Source organism: Budorcas taxicolor, chromosome 3 (genome assembly GCF_023091745.1).
Source record: "Budorcas taxicolor isolate Tak-1 chromosome 3, Takin1.1, whole genome shotgun sequence".
Classification (NCBI taxonomy): domain Eukaryota; kingdom Metazoa; phylum Chordata; class Mammalia; order Artiodactyla; family Bovidae; genus Budorcas; species Budorcas taxicolor.
The window spans coordinates 109,927,310-109,940,509 of record NC_068912.1 but is presented as its reverse complement, the minus strand read 5'-3'; the positions used below and the strand labels follow the sequence as shown (position 1 = coordinate 109,940,509).

The window sequence follows — 13,200 nt, the reverse complement described above, 5'->3', positions numbered from 1 at the left end:
TTATGGTATAATTTTTACCATTTGCTCATTGTAGTTTTGTCTTCATTTTTTTAATTTAAAAAGTCTTTTTCTTCCATTTCTTTCATGAATTCTGCAGTGCTTATTTCATTTTCTCCTCTTACCTGTTTGTCTTTCCCTGAGTTCTTAAATTTCTGCTCTGAGATCTTTCTTCATAGCTGCATTAAGAAATTTCGGATTCATATTGAAAAGTAGTGTTATAGTTTTATCTATTTTGTAGTGGTGTATTTTGTTGAGTTTTCTTTGTCTGGGATGTTGTGCTGCTTTTTTACATTTTTTAAATGGTATTTTTGTATAGATACTTGCCCCTTTCGTTACTCGTATTTGAGTGAGATAAGTTTTCTCAAACCACCTATTAGAAGAGACTGGAGTGGGAGAAGGAGGTGGGACAGGACATTAGGAGCAAGGTGGTTTTCCAGGTTTCTCTGCTCAAGACCTCTATTCTCTTCTGTTCTGATGAATTCTTTCTTCAGAATAAAGCCACATCTCCTTTGCCTCTCAGTAATAAATGTTTAAGGACTTTCTGCTACCAAGGAATTCAGCTCTTGCCTTTTAAAGTACGTGCTCAAATGTTAACAGTTAGAGAATCTGTGAAGGGTATATGGTAGTTCATTGTACTATTCATTTAACTTTTCTTCAAGTTTTAAATTACAGAGGGACAATGCATGCCTTGGTTTTAAAAGGGAGTCCTATCTGAGACCTGTCACTTCTAGGTCACCCTCAATTGACTCTCATGACACTTTCTACACTCCTTTCTCTACTTCCTTCTGAGAGTCCCCCATTCAGTTTCAGTACTAAGCATTGCAGTTCCCATTTAGGATAAGACCCTCTCTTTCTGGAGTAAAAATTTGCTGCTGTTGCCCCACTAGAGTGTCTCTCATCTTTCATGACTTTCTCCTTTGCAGAGGTTCCCAAGTATTTTGGGCCATATTTACTTACAATTTGGCACTTTCAGGTTTTAATTGTCTCCTAGGTTCATTGAAGATATAGGATTTCTTCTCTTTTCTTTTCTCTCTCTCTCTCTTTTCAGATTATCTTTGTTGCTCTGTAATGAGTTCTAGGGGGAAAGTGGGAAATTTTGGAAATAAACTGCTGCTATTTTCCTATTGGAACTTACAAAGTTCTGCTTTGGATATTACAAAAATTTCTAAATAACTCATTGGTCAAAGACAATTTTAAATATTTTAAACTAAAGGGTAATGAAAATAGTACATACAAGAATTGGTATGACTAGCTAAAGCAATTCTTAGAGAGAATTTAAAACCTTAAATGCCTATTAGAAAGGGAGAAAAGCATCAATGACCTATATATTCATCTTAATAAGTTAGAAAAATAACAATTAAATGCAAAGAAAAATAGAAGGAAATAAGAGTTTAAAAAAATTAATGAAATAGAAAACAAATTTACCTCTATCCTGTATGTAGGAAGACTTCAAAAATTTTAAAGAAGGATAGTGACATGATCATATTTGTTTTCCAGAAAGAGACCTCTGGCAGCAGTGTGGAGAATAGATAGAGGAGAAAAAAACTAATCTGAGAAGCCAGTTAGGAGGCTTTTTCAATCACTAGTTCAGGTAAGAGATGGTGATGGTCTAATGTGGGATGGAGAGGAAGGAACATATTACAAGATTAAACTGAAAAAATAGGTTTAAAAACCATGTCCAGAAAAAAAGTTTGGGTGTAGTCACTGGTACATGGAACTGATTGGAAATAAATAGACCAGAAGGTTAACTAGGTTTTTGAAGGAATTGGTTTTTGGACATAAGAAAATATATATAGAGAGATTGGGTTTACACAGTTGTAGGGGCAACCTAGTCAAGTCTGAAATCCTTAGGGTAGGCTATCAGGAAGGGCAGGTTAGAGCGAACGGGTGTGGGCTGAAGCAGCTGTCCATAAGTGGAATTTCTTTTCTCTCTTAGGGACACCTCAGCCCCATTTTTAAGGCCTTTCAACTAACTGAATGAGGTCCACCCACATTATCCAGGATAATCTCCTTTACTTAAAGTCAACTGATCATGGAATTTAATTATATCTATAAAATACCTTCACCACAATATCTAGATTTGTGTTTGATTGAATGGCAACTAGTAGCCTAGCGATATTTATATATTTAAAATTTTAAAAATAAACTCATACCTGGCCTATAAAATTCTATGATTAAAAATATAATAATAATAAAAAAAATTCTGTGATTATTCAGTCTTTGAAACAACCTTCATATTCCCAAACCTTTAGTAACTGCATTTATTTTATAAACTGGCTTTCGAGAAGTGCATACTCACCAACATACATTCAGAATAGTGACTCATTCATATCACTATGAATGATGATTCTGAATATGGGAGGGAGATCTGCTTTCACTGGTTAGTTGGCAGTTTATACCGTGTATAAAAAGATCAAATGTTAATATGTTTAACACTTGAGGATTCTGTGGAACATACAGAGAGTCATCTAGTATGTAGTTGGAAATGCAGATGTGAAAATCTGTAGTGGAGTGAGGAAAAGGTAAAAGTTTTGGGAGTCCTTAGTACATATATCCATATTTGAAACTCTGAAAATGGAGAATTTCCTTTAGAAATAATATTTAGATTGAAAAAAGAAAAGGAGAGAGCCATGGAGAATACTAGCATTTAAGGAAGAAAGAAGAACCAGAGAGCAATTAATAATTGTTGTAGGCAGTATTAGAGCCAAGAAATGGTGTCAAGGGAGGAAACATATTCAGAGAATAGATGATTTCACAGTTAAGCAGTGGAGCTCTTCCAGTAAAATCAGCAGTAAGACAGGGATGTCAGTGCTATGGTATTTAGTCACTACTGTGTTTGCTAACTTCTGTTCTTCTTACAGGCTTCAGTCTGCATGTTACTTCCTTGAAAAGCAGTAACTGACACCTTCTCCCCCAATCCAGCCATCTCCCCCGCATCCAACCATCCCCCAAGAGTTACACATTTCTCTCAAGTATTCTTATAGCACAGTATACTTCCCCAGTAATACCATGTGTCACCTTGAATGTGTTTATTATTCTTTGTCTCCTGTTATAATGAAAGCTCTGTGAAGCTAGGGACTGTCCACCTTATTCACCGGTGTGTATATATAACCTCTGTGCCTGACACAACTCTTGGGCATACTAAGCAAAGAATGAATAAATAAAACTAAGAACATGGAGGAGGAGTGTCTAATTGAATCTGGAAAGTTAGGAAAATATTTGTAGAAGTAAATGATGTCTTAGCTGGGCTTTTGTCAGTGTGATGGCATCAGGAGTTTGGGTCAAAAAGGGGATACACAGGAATGAAAAATTTCTGAGAGGTCTCCTAAGTAAAAAAATTTATGGAAAGATATAAGCAAAAATCTGAATGAAAGAAATATATTAAGCTTATTGAGAAGACTCTGTTTGATAAGGTATCAGTTCTCTAAAAATTAATCTGTAAATGAATTTTAAGTAAAATCCCAATAGGGCATATAGTGAAACTTGAAAAGTCTGTATTAAGATTTTATGGAAAAATAAGTGACTGTGATGAATCAATGTAATTTACAATTAAGTTGGCATTTTGGATCACTGAGGAAAGAGTGAAATATTTAATAAATGGTATTTATACGGTTGTTAACTATAAGAAAAAAATAATTAAACCCATCTCATATCATATCCCAGATTTATTTCTAGGTAGATTATAATCTAAAATTTGAAAAGCAAAGCTTTAAAATTCTTTCAAGAAAATACTGATAAGCTTGGCTGCATCAAAATTTAAAACTTATTTGTTACAGATGAATCATAAACAAAGTTAAAATGCTAAGAGAGTATTTACAGCATATATAACCAAAAACTTTACAGGGAGATCAGTTAAAAAAAAAAAAATAGCTAATTCGCAAAAGAGGAAACACAAATGGTCAATAAACCCATGAAAATCAAATTCTCAAATTCATTATTAGTCAAGAAAATGCAAGTGAGATCAGTACCATTTGACACCTATCAGATTTATAAAATTTTAACAGATGTTGGTGAGGATAAAGTATAAGGAAATATCTTGTGCACTCTTTATAGGAGTATGATTTGATACAGCTTTGGAGAGCAGTTTTCAATATCTAGAAAAGATGAAGTGAAAATGAAATTGAACATATCTTAAAACCCTTAATATACCATAGAGGTATCTTGCATACTGAGATATTTTTTGCTGTAGCAGAAAATTAGAAATATCCTGATTCCTGTGAATAATAGGATAAGCAAATATTGGAATGAGTACATGAATATTGTCATATTGTGGTATACACTATTATATGTAAGTTAAATGAATGAACTAAATATACATATATCAACATGGATTTTTCTTAAAGTTCTCTCTTATCTTAATGAAATGAAATAAAGCCTGAAATTTTAAATAGGTTTATTTTTAAACTGTAATAATATGTACTGGTGCTGTGAAAAATAATGAGGGAAAGTGTTGCACTGACCACCTTACTTGCTTATATTTCCTTTCTCGTTTGTATGATTTTGCAACCTTTGCACTTGGTATATTTTACTGAACAAAATAATCTTTACTGAACTTGAGATCAACTGGAGAAGATTATTTTATTGAGCAATATATGATGAGTATTGCAGAGAAGACTGAACTGAACTGAACTGAACTGAATAAATACAGTGGGACTGTGCAACAAAGGAGTCCATTCTAGTCTCAGTGATGAAGGAGCTTTTCTCTGAGGAAGTGACAAATGGGAGCTTAGGTAAAATTTGTGGTGATGATAAACATGGAAGAGTACTTTAAGAAAGCAAGCAATTTAATTCTAATTGTGTGACTTCATCTTGTTTTCAAAATGATTGTTTTCATGGTATATAGTATCTTAACTCTCAACTATATAACTAAATTTAATGAATTTTACCAATCTAAGAAAGAAAAAAAATTTTTTTTTTTCACATTTCATCATCTCTGAAATTGGGAGATGTCTTGCAGTGTGTGGTTTGTCACAATTTAATTGGAAAATTTGGCAACTACAGTACTGATGTATCTTACCATAATTGGGCTTTTAGAGTCAGTGAAATACAGTATACTTTTTTATGTTAGGCCAGACTCAGTTGCAATTTGCATTTTGTTTTTCTAAGTATGCATTTTAAGAGTACCAGAGTAACTATAGGAATTCCCTGGCAGTCCAGTGGTTAGGATTCCATGCTTTCACTGCCAAGGGCATGGTTTCAATCTCTGGTCAGAAAACTAAGAGCCTACAAGTCACAGTACAGCCAAAAGAACAAAAAGAGTCTGATATTTATTAGTTGTATCTCCCTGAAGATACCTGTCACAGAATGCTAAACATTTTACATTAATTACAGTCAGCCCTCATTACCTGGGTACCATGGATTCTGAGGGCTGACTGTAATGCATCATTTTCTACAAGGGACTTGAATTTCCACCGCTTTTTGATGTACAAAGGGAGTTCCAGAACCAATCTTCTGTAGGAACCAAGAGACAACTGTATCTCATCTGAACATCGTCACCGTTGTATGAGTTAGGTGATACCCCCAACTGAAGTTTAGAGACACAATCTCTAAATTTTCTCTCTCTAAAGTGAGTTTCTCTCTCTAAAGATCTCATAGTTTGTATTTTATATTTATATTACTTTATATGTAATGTAACCTATTAAGTGTAGAGGCACAGTCATTTACATTTAAGTGATAGAGGTTAAGTTTTCTGTTTCCAAAGCTTATGCTCTTAATATTCACAGCTTTTTCCTGTATCCTTTAAGAAGCAAATTTCCTGACAGGACAAATCTCTGACCCAGGACATCTGAGTTAGAATTGTTTTTTTATTTTTATATACTTTATTTGCTTCTTTGTGCTTTTCAGTAAAATGTAGCTTTCTATAGTATATTCACTGTTTTGCTGCTAGAAGAAAATGGTCAGAATATATAAGCAGAATTTGATAATTATTTATTCTGCTTCAGTCAGAAGTTCACACGGAATATGCTTTCTTGCAAGGAAAACAGATTTCCAATAAATAATTTATTAATCACAATATTAGTGTCACTTGCTTCATATGATTGCCTTAAGTTCAGGTATATGATCCCTCAATGAAAGCGAAAGTCAACAATTTGATTTTTATAGTATTCAAATTAGTCCTCAGAAGCAGAACAAAGCAGAACCTTTCTTTAGGGTGAAACAGGCAAGCAGCAGGTTTATCAACACTGATCAAACTCAGCCAAGTAAAGATACCTGTATCAGGCTTTATTTAGTCTAACCTCACATTAGAAAAAGTATTTTCCAGCAGGAATTTCAGTGACAGTTTCCAACAAATCTGTTTCTTGATTTACACTGCTTCAGGCTAATTGAATATGTTCTTCATATTTGATGCACAGCTGTCGTCTTGGGATCAAACATCATTCTCTGTATCCATTTCTCTCCCTACCCCTCATTTTTTAATATTTAGAAGTTTCAGGAGAAAAGGGTACACAAGAAGAAAAAATTTTGATGTCTTACACATTGGAAAATGTATCAAAAAACCTAAATGAAAGTTTAGCTGGGTTTCTATGTTGGAAATAATTTTTCCTTCATAAATTTATCAGTGATGTTCCAACTTTTTAAATAGCTTTGGTGAAGTTTTGTTTCCCTTATATTACTTTGGTTTCTCGAAAATTTACTTACCTTTATCCTCTAAACCTCTTGACTTTTTCATTTTTGCTATTATGCTTTTAATTTCTAATCATTCTTTTTTATTTCTTGAATGTTATTTTATAATAGCATACTATTCTTGTTTCACATATGGTAGTATCTTATCTTCTCTGTGCTCACTGAAGATAATTTACCTTCAGTTCAGTTCAGTCACTCAGTTGTGTCCGACTCTTTGCGACCCCATGAATCGCAGCACGCCAGGCCTCCCTGTCCATCACCATCTCCCGGAGTTCACTCAGACTCACGTCCATCAAGTCAGTGATGCCATCCAGCCATCTCATCCTCTGTCGTCCCCTTCTCCTCCTGCCCCCAATCCCTCCCAGCATCAGAGTCTTTTCCAATGAGTCAACTCTTCGCATGAGGTGGCCAGAGTACTGGAGTTTCAGCTTTAGCATCATTCCTTCCAAAGAAATCCCAGGGCTGATCTCCTTCAGAATGGACTCATTGGATCTCTTTGCAGTCCAAGGGACTCTCAAGAGTCTTCTCCAACACCATAGTTCAAAAGCATCAATTCTTCGGCACTCAGCCTTCTTCACAGTCCAACTCTCACATCCATACATGACTACTGGAAAAACCATAGCCTTGACTAGACGGACCTCAGTTGGCAAAGTAATGTCTCTGCTTTTGAATATGCTATCTAGGTTGGTCATAACTTTTCTTCCAAGGAGTAAGAGTCTTTTAATTTCATGGCTGCAGTCACCATCTGCAGTGATTTTGGAGCCCCCCAAAATAAAGTCTAACACTGTTTCCACTGTTTTCCCATCTATTTCCCATGGAGTGATGGGGCCGGATGCCATGATCTTCGTTTTCTGAATGTTGAGCTTTAAGCCAACTTTTTCCACTCTCCTCTTTCACTTTCATCAAAAGGCTTTTTAGTTCCTCTTCACTTTCTGCCATAAGGGTGGTGTCATCTGCATATCTGAGGTTATTGATATTTCTCCCGGCAATCTTGATTCCAGCTTGTGTTTCTTCCAGTCCAGCGTTTCTCATGATGTACTCTGCATAGAAGTTAAATAAGCAGGGTGACAATATACAGCCTTGACGTACTCCTTTTCCTATTTGGAACCAGTCTGTTGAGTTTTCTTTTTCTTGCACATGCTTATTCTTCCTCCAAATTCTGTTTTGTTTGTTTGTTTTGATCACTGTCCTCCATTTCAGAAGCTTCCTTCAAGTATATGATGTCCTTGATTATTTATTCATGATGCAGTGGGAATCTAAAACATTGACTCGATGCTTTGAGTTCATTAGTGGGACTAGTTGACTTTGAGCTTTATCATAGAGTGGTTTAATTGGACTGATCCTAGGGAACCTATAATGTTAGTGACCTTAGTTAGGCCTTTCCTCTTAGCCAGTCAGTTACCCAGACTTCAGACTCCTGCCTGAAGGGTAATAGTCTTGTTATATGCATTCTGGAAGCCAAGTTGGGGGTTTTGGCTTGGGGAGTGTCTGCATTCAGGAATTAATATTTATGGTCACTTAATTATTTGTTTTGGGTACAGTCTTGTACCCTCAGCTGTGCCTGACATCTTCCCTCCAAAAAGTCTTTTACTTTTTCCAGAGAATACACTTACAGATTATGCCAGGATAAAGATGAGGCAGTTGTTCCACAATGTGAATGGAGCTAGACAGGAATCTAGGACTTTACCTGCTTCTCAAACAGCTTCTGTCTTTATTTTTCTGCACCGCCTCTGTTCTTTTTATCACCAGTTTCAGAGGCACCTGATGCTACCATTTCTCACACCTTTTGAGAATCCCATCTGCTGTGTCAGTTATAGCTTATCTACTTGTTTTCCATCTTCTAAAATGGTACATTTTCTATTTTCGATCCTCCCTTCCTTCTAGATTTATGCCTTTTTTTTTTCTCCTTAATTCCTTACCAGAGTTTTAGTGGAGTTTGGGGAAGGAATGAACTGAGTTGCTTGACCAGAATCTATTGTTAAAATGGAGAGGCTTTGTCTGGTTATCTTTAAATTCCAACCCACAAAGGAGTCCCTGATATAGTAGATACTTGAATGTTTAAAGGGATGAGTAAGTCTTGTTTTATTATCTGTAAAACTCAATTGGTAAGTTTGTGCTAGAGACCTAGTTTCTTGCCACCTGGACCTCTCAACAGGCAGGGTTGGTTAAGTATCCTCGTGATATTGTGGCTGGCTTCTTTGGAGCAAGCAGTCCATGAGAGAGCAACGCAGATGCTGTAATGACATTAAGGCCTAGTACCGAAAGCTATATTCTGCCAGTTTTGTAATGTCTTATTAGTTACATAAACCAGTTATATTCAGTGTAGGAGAGACTTACACAAAGGTGCACAATCCCATGAGGAAAGACTTATTAGGGATCATGTTGGAGGCAGACTACCACATGATCTTTCTATCTTCAACTAGAAGAAAAAATTAAACTCAAATAGAAAGTAAGAAATAATAAAACTCGAGCAAAAGTTAATTAAATAGAAAACAAACAGTATAGAAGATGAATGAAACCAAAAGTTGATTCCTTTAAAAAAGTTAATAAAAATTTTAAACTCCTAGGAAGGCTAATCAAAAAAAAAGAAATAACCAAACAGATTATTAGTGTCAAAAATTAAAGAAGGATTTATCATTAAAGATCTTTCAGAAGTGAAAAGTTGATAAGGGAACAGTTTTATACTAATTAATTTGATAACTTACACACAATGTTAAAAAGTTAGCTCAAAGAAAACTGGAATAGTCTGGTATCTGTTAAGGAAATTGAATTCATAATCCTTTCTAACAAAACTCCAGTCCCAGTTGACTTCGTTGCTAAAATTTATCTGACATTTAAGAAAAAATGATACCAGTCTTACACAGATTATTTCAGAAAACAGAAGAAAAAAGGCGTTTCCGCTCAATTTTATGAGGCTCCTATTCCTCTGAATCTGACACCTGACCAAAACAATGTAATCTTCTCAACAGACAGAAGAATCATTTGACACATTTTAATGTTATCATGATAAAAATTTGTAACACAGTAGCAGTAAAAGGAAACTTCTCCAACCTGATCAAAGAATCTAGAAAAGCACACAGGCATCATCATACTCAGTGTCAAAAAGAGTGAAGGACTTTGCCATAAGATTAAGAGGAGGATGCTTACTCTCACTACTTCTGTCCAACATTGTGCTGGTGGTCCAAGAAAAGTGAAAGTGTAATATTGTAAAGGAAGTAATACAACTATTGCTCTTTGCAAAAGACGTAATTGTCTACATAAAAAAATCTGAAGAAATCTACTCCCCCCCAAAAATCCTACTAGAATTAATAGATGCATTTTGCCAGATCACAAGACACTAGTTGCATAATAATACTAGCAGTATAATAAATAATACTGGCATTCAGCAGTTGGAAAAATGAAAAACACATGTACCATTCATAATAATATTTTTGAAATATTTAGGAATAGATTTTTTTTTCATCTTTTGCACAGGGATCATGCTAATCTCTGTATCATTCCAATTTTAGTACAGGTAGTACCAAAGCGAGCACTAGATAGATTTTAAAAGAGATGTGTACACAAACCCTCTACACTGAAAGCCTATAAAACTTTCCTGAGAAAGATAAGAAAGATAAATAAACAGAGATACCATGTCCCTGGTGGCTCAGATGATAAAGAATCTGCCTACGGTGCAGGAGACTCAGGTTTGATCCCTGGGATAGGAAGATCCCCTGGAGAAAGGCATGGCAACCCACTCCAGTATTCTTGCCTGAAAAATCCCATGAACAGAGGAACCTGGCAGCTTGCAGTTCATGAGATCACAAAGAGTCAGACACAACCAAAGTGACTTAGCACGCATGCAGACCATGTTCTTGGCACAGAAGACTGAAATAGTTAGGATGCTCATTATTCCCAAATTGATCTGTAGACTCAACACAATCCCAGAATCTCACCAAAAATCTCACTTTTAAAAAAAAAAATAAATTGACAAGCTGATTTTAAGATTTACTTGAAAATGCAGAGAATCTAGAACAGTTAAAACCATTTTGAAGAAGAACAGAGTTGGAGGATTTATAATCCCTGATTTCAAGACATGCTATAAAGCTACAGTAAGGAAAACTGTGATACTGAGGTTAAAGATGGACATATAAATCAAGTTACGAAATGGCTACAGATACTACACTTGATCTTAGCCAAAAAGCTAAAAAATAATTAGAATAGCTATAAACATTTATGTGGTTGATTGATATTTGACAGAGGGGCCAAATTCAATGGGGAAAGAATAGTCTTCTCAGTGATACCAGAACAGTTGGGTATTTGTACAAAAAATAAACATTAAAACTGAGAGACTTCTAAGAAAAGAGGAAAAATATTCATGCCCTTGGAGTAAGCAAAGATTTCTTTGTATGTTGGAAACCTAATCTAAGTGAAAACCATCTCTTAAGAACACTGTTAAGAAGATGAAAAGGCAAGCTACTGAAATTTGAAAAAGTTTCAAATATTTGCATAATATATCCTGAACAAAAGATTTGTGTCTAGAATATATGAAAAGCTTACATAACTCAAACTATTTTTAACAATGGTCAAAAAAATACACTGCACAAAAGATTATGGGAATGGTCAATAGCACCTGAGAAGATATTAAACATCATTGCTCATCAGGAAAATGCAGATAAAAACCACAATGAGATATCACTTCACTCTTGCTAGACTTGCTAAAGTAAAAAACCCAGCAATCCTAAGTGTTGGCAAGAATGTGGAACAATTAGAAACGGTAGGAGTATAAAACAGTACAACCACTTTGAAAAATATTTTGGCATATTTTTAAAATTTTAAATATTTTCTTGCCATATGTCCTAACTATTCTTAGGTCTTTTCCCAAGAGAAATGAAAAAAAATAGGTCCATACAAAGGTTTGTACATGTTCATAATAACTAGGATCTGGAAACAACCCAAATGCCCAGCAACAAGTAAACTGAGAAACAAATTGTGATTTATTTACATGATGAAATACTATCCAGCAATTTAAAAAAACTAATTTATAAAATGGTATGGATGAATCTCAAGTAAGATGTGCAAAAAAGCTAAACAAAAGGTTGTATACCATATAATTCCATTTATGTGAAATTCTGGAACAAATTTATTATGAAAGGAATCAGATCAGTGGTTGCCTGCAGCAGATGTGATGGAAGCTGATTAAAGAGGGGCAGGAAAATACTTTCAGGGTGATGACATATTTTGTCTTAATTGGAGTGATAATAGCATAGAGGATGAGATGGTTGGATGGCATCACTGACTCAATGGACATGAGTTTGAGCAAGCTCCAAGAGATGGTTAAGGACAGGGAGTCCAGGCATGCTGCAGTCCATGGGGTCGGAAAGAGTTGGACACCACTGAACAACTGAACAAGAACAACAAATAGCATTGAGGTATACGTTTGTCAAAATCATTGAGCTATACAGTTAAAATGCATTTTATTGTATGTAAGTTATACCTCAAATAGTTTTTTTTAAATGAGACGTCACATCCCCAGAAAGGCTAACATTAAACTCTTAAACTCTGCTTGTGAGAGAGTTAGTTGTTAAAACCACTCTGGAAGATTTTGGCATTATCCAGGAAAGTTAGAGATACACATCCTTAGTTCAGTTCAGTTGTTCATCCCCTTGGACTGCAGCACACCAGGCTTCTCTGTCCATCACCAGCTCGCGGAGCTTGCTCAGGTCAATGGACTCATGTCCATTGATTCAGTGATGCCATCCAACCATCTCATCCTCTGTCTCCCCTTCTCCTCCTGCCTTCAATCTTTCCCAGTCTTTCCCAGTCAGGGTCTTTTCTAATGAGTCAGTTCTTCGCATAAGGTGGCCAAAGGATTGGAGCTTCAGCTTCAGCATCAGTCAGTGACTATTCAGAACTGATTTCCTTGAGGATTGGCAGGTTTGATCTCCTTGCAGTCTGAGGGACTCTGAATAGTCTTAACACTGCAGTTCAAAAGCATCAATTCTTCAACGCTCAGCTTTCTTTAGACTCAACAGTTCTACTGAGATACCACCTTTTCTATTAGAGAAATATACATGTATATGTATATCAAAAAGGCCATCTATAAGATATTCATAACATTATTCTAATAACCAAATGAAAGTGCCAGCATAAATAGTCCACCACCATTAATAATCAGGCTTTTGTTTGTTTGGCTTTTGCCGTAGGACACCTTGTGGGATCTTAGTTGCCTGGCCAGGGGTTGAACTTGGGCCCCTGGCAGTGAAAGCACAAAGTTCTATCCACTGTCCACCAACATTAAAGTGGATAAACTGTGTATTTCTTCAGTGGAGTGTTAGGCAGAGCAATGGAAATGAAGAAAATAGTTATAATTAGTTTAAATGAGTTAGAAACATGTTTAGCAAGTCTCAAAAAGATTATATGTTTTATGTTTCCAGTTAGATAAAATTGAAGAACTGGAAAAAATAAATTGTCCTTAGTGATCTGTACCTATGTTGTAATTCTGAAAAGAAAAAAAAGTGACTACCATAAGAACCAGGATTTGAGGGTTGAAGTGTAAGTTAAGGTTGGGAAGGGGATAGGGAAGCGGTTTCGAGA

General features: G+C 35.4%; 1 protein-coding gene and 1 pseudogene across 1 annotated transcript in view; one reads left to right on the top strand and one right to left on the bottom strand.

The window, feature by feature from the left end:
- The window catches only part of LOC128044603 (protein argonaute-3), an 87,543-nt gene that overhangs the window by 31,559 nt on the left and 42,784 nt on the right, over nt 1-13,200 (top strand). The gene's annotated exons all lie outside the window — the stretch shown is intronic.
- LOC128045857 (uncharacterized) lies at nt 10,059-10,157 on the bottom strand (annotated as a pseudogene).